At 35.9% G+C, this 9,641-nt stretch overlaps 1 non-coding gene across 1 annotated transcript; it reads right to left on the reverse strand.

Annotated features, from left to right (window-relative positions):
* Positions 1–4,041: 4,041 nt before the first annotated feature.
* On the reverse strand, positions 4,042–4,193 carry LOC136798540 (U12 minor spliceosomal RNA). The gene has a single exon (XR_010845395.1). It is a non-coding gene; the product is annotated as a U12 minor spliceosomal RNA (small nuclear RNA).
* Between the last annotated feature and the right edge of the window lie 5,448 nt (positions 4,194–9,641).

Raw genomic sequence — 9,641 nt, forward strand, 5'->3', positions numbered from 1 at the left:
ATTGGAAAAGAGTTAGACACCAATATGTATTGGGCTCTATGTATTTTCTATGGTACACAAACAACCATTTTGTGGCAGCATTCTATAGACATTTCTGGGAGAACACATAACGTTGGCAATATTGATATTTTGAGATTCTTAACAATATCCCTCGATTATGCACTATAGGTAAATATGCAAATTAAAAATTTCCTATTTAACTTATCCTGGTCTTCCAGGTGTAGATTATAGCTATACAAATAGCAGACATGATATACTACTGACATAGAGCAGAGGTCTAAGTTTTCATTCAGCAGTTGCTATGTTACCAATGTTTTCTCACATTCCCAGCTATAACTGATTCCTTTCATTATACTGAGATATTGAGCTCATTAATTGGAATGCTTAACCAGCATTATTAATAGACATTGTTGTTATATATTCGGGACAGATCTAATGATAAGTGCCCCTTAGCTCTTCTTGCACCAGGTCCAATGACATTACGGTGTTTGACAGACACAGATTATTTACATACAATGTTCTGTTTATGTTGCTGTTCTAAATTTTTAAGGCAGAGTGGATTATGACAGAGAAGGGTACATAACCTACTGGGTTATAGATATATTTTGTTAATCATAACAAACAGTTACTGATTGAACTTTTCAGTACCCTTTTAGTACCCTTTGTACATACAAGTTTCCTCTGTGATCCGTTGCATAACATACCCTATTTAAGGGGATACCATGCTCTGCTGATATGAAGTAGTAGATACTAACTTCTGCTGCTTTCTTTTCATTTTTTCAAAGACATAGTTTCTAGTTTCATACAATTTTAAGATATGATGAAGACTACTTTTCTCACTAAGTCACTCAATTTAATATCTTGAGAGGACATGATGAGCTCCATAGTTATTGGATGATTTACTTTTATGAATCTAGGGATTCAAATATTCTTTCTGCCATGATTACTATTATACATGGTTATACAGAAAACTATCCAAACTACCTATGGTATTCTACCCTTGGTAGATTGGATATTATTGGTCTAAGATTCAGACCTTCAATGAAACTTAGTTTCATTTCAGATACTACCACTAACACTACTTGTGTTTACATTTTATGTATTGAGCACTTTTAGAACATTGGCATTTAAAAATGCTGTTTTCTTATTCACTATGCCTTTCTGGCTTGAGTTATGTCATTTAGAAAATTTTATCTATCTACCTCGTATTTGAGGTAAGGTAACATTATGGTTCACCTTATAGATATTTGATATATTCCACGCTTGTGTTTGCCAGGAGTTCTTTCAAGTCTCATTTATGCTACGCTTCGGAAAGAAGCGAGCGGAAATAGTAAGATTAAGCGAATACTTACTAGTATGAAGCTTGATCGATGTTTCCGTGAGTCTTCTTTCCGAAGGGTAGTATAAATGCCCGCCACTTGATTCCCTCCCTACTGTATATATCTCTACTTCATACACACTATAGTTATTTTGAGATATACAGCGCTCCTGGCAATTAGCTACAAAGATTGACCAAGATCCGGATCGTCTCTCATTTATACTACCCTTCGGAAAGAAGACTCACGGAAACATCGATCAAGCTTCATACTAGTAAGTATTCGCTTAATCTTACTAATACCAAAGTGTCAACTAAACTGAAAGATTTGATACATTGAACTAAATGAACCAAGTAACAATAATTGCTTCTTGTACAAAACATAATTTCTTATTACAAAATTGTTAGAGTTTTAAACACAAGCAACAGATTCAGAATACTAGAGGTAACTATTTTTACAACTCACACTTTTTTGATCACATTAATTGACATCTTGACATTGGTAAGAGTCATCTTGTTAGATGTTTTGTTTTGAGATTTCTTGCAATAGTTTATTGTTCAACTTGGAGAGGGAATGTTTGTAAACATAGAATTCTTTTTTCATAGCAGTGATTTGGGGGGTCGAATTTAGGCAGGGCTATCGGATTTAGGACCACTCACGGTAAAATGAATACATACTTTCACAGTGGATCCCAAGATAACCCACAGGGCAAGTGCACTCATAACCATGAGCTAAAATTGTACATGTTCCTGAATTCAAGCATGGTGAAGGCTCACATCTGCCATGAACTAAAACAAGAAAAGTGTATATATATGAAAGCAGTTGATCAAATTCACTATAAATATTATTTTTCATTGAAAGCACAAATTTGGACTGTTCGACTAAGAACTTTGGTGAAGGTTTTCAAAAATGCAGAGAAGATTCTAAGAAGAAATTAAACAGATTTCAAATACTTTTCTAGATGCTAACAGACTAAGATAAACTCATTAATGATAAACTCACATTCATACTAGCCTAGTTAACTAAGCCCGTATTCACAAGGCTAGGACACACGGCTAATGGCAATATAGCGTTTTTCGGCGCTTTAAAGATTTTTTTATATTTACGGATTTTAAGTTTGCCTTGGAATACTGGCTTAGGGAAAGGGCGCGTTCATAATATGAACGCAGGATTCGGTGAGCTTCTGATTGGTCAGAGTGGGTCACGTGGTAAAAAATCGGGAGTTTTCGTGAGCGATAGAAGTTTATAATTATTTTATCAGAAAACGAGTAGAAGAGGTGGGACTCATTGAATGCAAGATCTTTCTTCGATTATATTATGATGTGAGACTATTACCATGAGAGAGCCGAGAGATATATTTGGAATACTGTATCAGAAAAAGTTTTCAAGACCTGATCCCGATCTAATAGTGCTTCTCTTGTTTTTGGGAAGAATTGAACTGATGAAGAAAAAAGAATGCTATTCGTCGTAAAGACAGCAAAAGTTGCTTGTTTCCAGAATGGCAAATAATAAAGTAAAGATTTGTGATTGAACATTGACTATCGTATGTGGCAATATATAAGAGAGAGTACTTGTACAGATCCTATGCTGTAGTTCTGTATTCTGATTGGATTGCATGACATGATATTGTATTATACTGTAATGGATAGATGATAGACAGTTCTTGGTTTTTGACTGGTTGTGGCTTCTTGTTGTTTTATGAATTTGAGACTTTATGCTCGATTTTACAGACAATGACATCTTTCGTTTTCGAAGAACATAAAATTGTCGGTGCTTATTTTCAGTGACAGCTATACGAATTCAAGACTCAAGAAAATGTTTTTTTTTGGGGGGGGGGGATTGATTACATTGTTTTGTATACGGTATTTTAGCCTGCTAGTCTAAAGTAATTTTTATTTATTTTGCTGAAGGTTATTTTTATGATGAGCTTTGTAAAAATCGTACAAAATACTTTTATGTCAAATCACAAAATTATCACTCAAGAAACGAATTTGTCTCTTGTTGACTTTTCCATAAAACACGAGCATAACTTTTTGAAAAAAATGAACAAATTTTTCCTTCGCTCTCCATCGGCACACTTTACAATAGAATTTCATTTTATATTTTACAAAAGGAGCGCATAAACTGTAAGACGGAGAGTTTGTTTATCTAATCTTACAATAAGAGCCAATCAGAAGATAGAAAAAAGACAAAATAAAAAAATTCTAAATAATGTTTTGATATTATGTTCTGTGTGTATATTTTTGATATGAAACGGAATTAAGTCAACGACGAATAATTATGCAAATTATGTGAGTTTACGTTATCCCTCGCCGCGAAATTTGAACTGTCGTTGTTGTCAGTTGATAAGCTACCGAGTTTACTGTCCCTAAGCTAGTTATTCAGTCACAACTTAACCATCAGATTTATCCAAGTGACTGAATCAAACTAGCTTAGATTTCTAGGCTACATTCATACCCCTTTATAGCTAAACCCAGTTTTACCACGCTTCTTTCACTTTCGATTTGGATTCGCGCCAAAAAAATTCTGAACATCATCAATTTCAAGTACGATTAATTTTTGGCGGGAAAACCAAACCGATACGCCTACAGCCGATTTTTGCTTTTGAAAAAATCGATAAGAAAAATCTCTCCATAACGAAAACGGTTAGAAATGTTTCTTTAAAGCTTTTGAACATATCCGTCCCTTCAAATAACTAGTTCTTCAAATCTTCACTTTTACAAATATGGAGGCCGCCTAAACAAGGGCGACTCGCAGAAGTAGGCGAGTCAAGCCCAAGGGCAGCCTGCCACCCTCCAAATATTACTAATGCATCAGTAATGCGTATACCCGGCGTCACCCAGGCATTTATTTTCCTTACTCATAAGTTTAAGGCTGACGAAAGCAGATCATCAATTTTTGTTAGTATCTTTACGTTGTTTAATCGCTTGTGGTTTTTGTAAATATTTCTTTTATTTATAGGAACTTTAAATTAAAGTTTAATTAGTTTATTTCATACAAACATTTCATTCAGTACACATTCGATTCTAAAAGTTGGTGACTAGTAGGATTTAATGATGTTATACAGTTTTTTTAATAAGAACAAGCTTTATAAGAACACAATAAGGCTTCGTGGACTCCACTAAAATCGTAAGGAGAGACATACAGATTTCTGTATGTCTGACCCGTGCGGGATTGCATTTATTTTTCTTTCTGTTTATTGAGTTATTAGAAATACTCATTTATTTATATGTTCCCATGTTCAATGTTACTATGAAATATTATTTAGTCAAAAAAGTTGGATGGATTCTCAAAAACCTAAAAAAGTTATAAAATTAAACAACGTTTTTTGAGGGAAGTAGCTTCTAGTCGTTGAAATTCAGAAAAGAGACGCAACTTCAACTTCACCCATTCGATTCTTTTTATTTGGAGCTTGATTTTTTGTGTATGGGTCTGTTTTCAACGACTAGTTTACTAGTCTAAACCTGACTCAACAGAAGATGTCAATTTGAAACATCCCTGTCTCGCTCGAAAAAACTCTCTCTATCACAGGAGGACTTTCTAGATAAACTACGATGTGGGATAGTAGATGGAAAGTAGTATGGGCAATTCTCAATGATCAAAACATATCAAATTGTCGTGCAATCGACCATCTTTTGTAAACCCTTACCCACGTGGTGGTGATATCTGACCACGTGATGCGTATGTGTGAATTCCGGTACATCATCACATCCACCATCATTTCCGCAGTCATTTAATGCCGGACCTCCCCCACAATCATCACCACAATCGTCAAATCCACCGGGCGGAAAACCACGGAAATGTCCATTACCGCCTTCAGGGTAATATACATATTCACGTTTAGTATTATTTTGTTTGAGTCCTTCTCTCAAGTTATGTAATTTATATTTTTTAGAACGCTTGCTTATCGTTTGATTGACGAGTTCTCGCTTTTCATAATAGTCATGTTTTTGACGAAGTTCACCTAATTTCTTGGTTACTTTACCCGAATAAACCTCACAAGCCAGCCATAAAGCTACTAAACCAAACAAAATGTGCCATTTGTACGATAGCATTTTCAATGTCTTTCTAATCAAATTTCAAAGGTCGTCAACCTTTCCCACTAATCTCAATCGTATAACTTTGTATATCAGCAGGATGACAAAATCGAAATAATTTTATCACGTCATGGTATTGTGACTCATGACCTTTGTACACTCAATCATAAAATTTATATAAAAATAACAATATATCGATATATTTTTAACATAGGACTTTTTTTTCGAAAAATCTCCAGTAAAAGTTGATAGGACGGGGGTAAGGTACATGTGCACATTTTCTGTAAGGAAAATCATTCAACCGTTCACAAACCCATTGTTTTGTTGAAACTGTTTGAATGGTTTTGTTTATCAAGTTTACTAAATACATTTTGTTTTTCGAATGTTTCTTTGATTTTCGAATACTTTGATAATTCATTTCTATTTCTTCCTTTTCCATTTTCCACTACATTTCCCAGTTCCTACATTTTCATATGCAGTCTGTCGCTACTAGTTTTATTTTATTCAATCATGACACACGTTCATGGCTATTATCACGTTCCCTGATCCAAATTCAAAGTGTATTTCCAAGGCGACACAACCTTTGACACTATGAACTTCCAAAGCCAGAAATATATCAAATATATATAAGATGTTTCCCATTATCTCTCTTCTGTTAAAAACGATTTATAAATCGAAATTTAATGTTTAAAAATTGCACTCTAAAATTATCCTCGCTGCATTTTCTAACCTTGAACTTGGACAAAAGAATTTCTATCCCCATTTGGATTTCATTAGACATTTCCACTCGCAGTGGAAACCCGTAGTGGAAAAAAGTGAGACAGAGATGTTAAGGGGGAGGAATGAAAAAACTTTTTTCTATCCTTAGCTTCCCCAGTGTATACTGCAAAAATATCAATTTCAAAGAGAATTAGATGACATTTTGGTCTTTATTTCAAGAATTTCACAGGGTCCACACCAACACATAAGAGGACCGAGGAAGGCATAATCTTAATTGTACGTTTTCTATCTTAACAAGGCAGATATTTTTTCCTTTTGTTTTCGGCAGGAGGGTGGTTTAGACTTAAGGGGGGATGCAAAAGTTTTTTGGATATACAAAAGTTTTTTGGATATATTTCAACGAGGGGGAGGAGATACAAAATTTTTCTTCTCGATTTTTCGAAATATCCACCTCAGTCTTAGCCTGGATATCCAAGTTGTAAATTATTTTCTCATTTACAGCCCTGTCTCACTGACCCGGTGGGAACTTTTGAGCCGGTGGGGATGAAATTGAAGGAGTATTCTCCAGTGGGGGTAGAAAATCCCTTCTATTTTATGACTGGGGATTTTGATTTCTATTGTTTTCAATACGAAAATTCCAGTGGGGACGGCAAATTTACATTGAAATTAGTACAGTGGGGATATTGATACTTCAATCTTTCCAATGGGGACGAAATTTGAGGGATTTAACTCCTCCGGGGACAAATTTTGGGTTTATATTTCCAAAGTCTTTGATATTTCCAGTGGGGCGGGGGTCCCACCGGGTCTGTGACACAGGGGTGTTCATTTTAATGTTTCTGCATACAGCTTGGTCTATTTAGATACTTGTTAACCCGGGGCCGGTAGTTTTTTTTAGCTCCGTGCAATATTTGAATTCACAAAGTACACACGTGCTGTCTTCTGATATTGGAATGCAAATCGCTTTAGGACGACCAGGCTGTAAACCAGAAACATCAAATTATGAACGAGTTTACAGCCTGGATATCCAGGCTACCTCAGTCTCCATCATTTGAGTTTCAAGCCCGAAGGGCTAGAGGCGAGACTCCTGGATGGGAAAGGAAACCACGAAATGAAACCACTTATTTTTCATCCAAAACGCCCGCGCGTAGTTTTTACACAAACGCAGGATTAAAAATAAAATCTATCGTTAGATTTCAAAAAATGCAGTCCTCCAAAACAAAGGAACTGCTAGATACAATCCATCATCATTATTACAGCGTGTTCTATGCGTGTTTTGGATGGGAAATAAGTGGCTTCAATTTCCCTTGCCTGAGAAGGGTTAAAGTTTCGCCTCAAGCCCTTCGGGATTGAAACTCCATGGTCTCCATTCCCCTCTAAAATAGGGAGGCGCGCGCGCGCTCAAAATTGACGACGTCCTCTTTGGCGGTGCATTTTGCAATTGCGTGTGGTGACTTCTACAAATACCAGTGTATGAGCCTGTATTTTTGCTGAAAAAGAAAAATTCTTTCGCAATTTTGGCCTTCCTTAAATTAGATGGTCCCTAAGGCTTCACCACGCACTTCCAGATCTTATAAAATTTGTGAACTAGAACTGTCTAGGGTCATGGCCCAGAAGGCTCATGAGACACTGCGCACTTCCGAGTTTTTTTGTGACGACACTGTGCACTTCTAAAAATCTTTTAGAGACGCAAAAATCCCCTTCGAAAGATAGATACCGCAAAATAGATACCGAGTTATAATAAATGAGTTGACGATAATAGCGAAATCATTTTTGGTTTGACGAGTTGTAAATATGGTCTGTATAAGAACATTTTTTTGGTGCGTGAATGCTAACTATTGGTTTTATTGAGTATACTATATTGGTACTACCTTGAGGGAGGGGGTAGGTGGGAAAGGTGGTGGTTTTAAGACAGAAGTGTGTCATAATTTTGCTGACCAGCATTTAACTCTGAAATTCTAACCTGTAACTCTTGATATTATGGACAACTCGGAAATTTTAACTCATTTTGCGTTACTCGACATTCATTTTAAAGACCAAAAGAAAAATTCACTGCGCGGGCCGCTCGCTTGGAAATTTCCCGCTGTGACAAAAAGTCAGAAGTGCACATACAGTGTCACTTTTGAGTTGAGCCTTCTGGACCATTGACCTTGATTGACCCTGGACAGTTCTAGTTCACAAAGTCTAGTCAAAGTTTCTTCCAATAAAAATAATATAGGGGGATGGAGACAGAGGTTGAGGTGAAGGAAAATCGAAAAAAACTATACAAACAAGAGTTTTTCTTTTCTTTTTCAGCAAAAAACAGGCTCATACAGTAGAAGCATTCCACTGGTAGAAGCCACATACAAACGCAAGCGACATAATGAACAACATCACAAGTAAAAAAGTATACCTCAGAATTATATTCATGCATATTCATTTCAGGTCATCCATCCATTATTCCCCATATTGCATTGGTTTCTTTTGTTTCGGCCACTTTCTTCCAGTCTCCTTCTCCTTAGAAAAAACAACAACAAGATCTCTCCCCCTTCCGTACTTCTCGTGCCCCTCCTCCCCGCATAAGAAAAATAAAGTTGCATTGCAATGTCCTCCGAAACAAAAAGTCGTTAAAAAGACGTTCGATTCTTTTTTTGATTGGTTCCTTTTTTAAGAAAATCTTTTTTTGACCAATCAAAGACCAAGAATTTAAAAACATTCGAATCGAACAAAAATTTAAAAAGAAAGTGGTACGAAAAATTGTAAAGTTGTAGATTTCACCTTTGAGAGTTCGTGCTTCTGAAGTGTGTTTTTCTTTCTGTTTGGATCAACTGGAAAGCTTTTAGAAGTCATAGATGAACCCAAGTAGATATTCTTTGACAGAAGTTACAATATGGAGCAGGTTTATTTCGAGGAAGGACACGTTGAATTTGAGGAACTGATTCCTTTAGCGTTATCTTCACCTTTTACATCAACTCCAATCGAATCAAGAAATGACCGCATCACTTTTCTCGATCTTGACAGAGCTCCACAGAAAAAGAAATTTTCGATCTCAAGACGAAATCTAGCAGGTTCACAATTCGGAAATAAAACCTGTAAGAGACTTGATTTTACAAACATTGGCAATAATGAAGGTCGTGATATTAAAAAGAAATCTCGCATGCTTATGACTGCATTGCACAGTAATAGTTTGGCTTTACCATTTTCTGAATTGGAGAAAAGTTTTCTTGATGAAGAAAACAAAGATGAGGAACGAGAAGCCAAGAAGCCTCGAATTTTGAACGAATCTATACTCACAAGTCCTGCACCTGAAACACCAACCGATGACTGGAGGTTTGATTTCTCAAAACCTACAACAACACCTTACAGCAATAAAGAAAGTTTTACGAAACTCTCACTTGGCTGTGGGCGTCTACCTAGTAGCAAAAATCTTTTTGATAATTTGAATAGCTCACCAAGTCTATTGAAAGAAACTTTGAAATCCAAGAGTACTGCAAGAAATTTGAACTTGATGCTTTCATGAACATTTTATATTTTTCGAACATTTTTACATTCCACATTTTTTCTTAACCATTTCCTAACTTAGATAGATAGA

Source organism: Clytia hemisphaerica, unplaced genomic scaffold (assembly GCF_902728285.1).
Source record: "Clytia hemisphaerica strain Z4C2 unplaced genomic scaffold, Clytia hemisphaerica genome assembly, whole genome shotgun sequence".
In the NCBI taxonomy this organism is placed as follows: Eukaryota; Metazoa; Cnidaria; class Hydrozoa; order Leptothecata; family Clytiidae; genus Clytia; species Clytia hemisphaerica.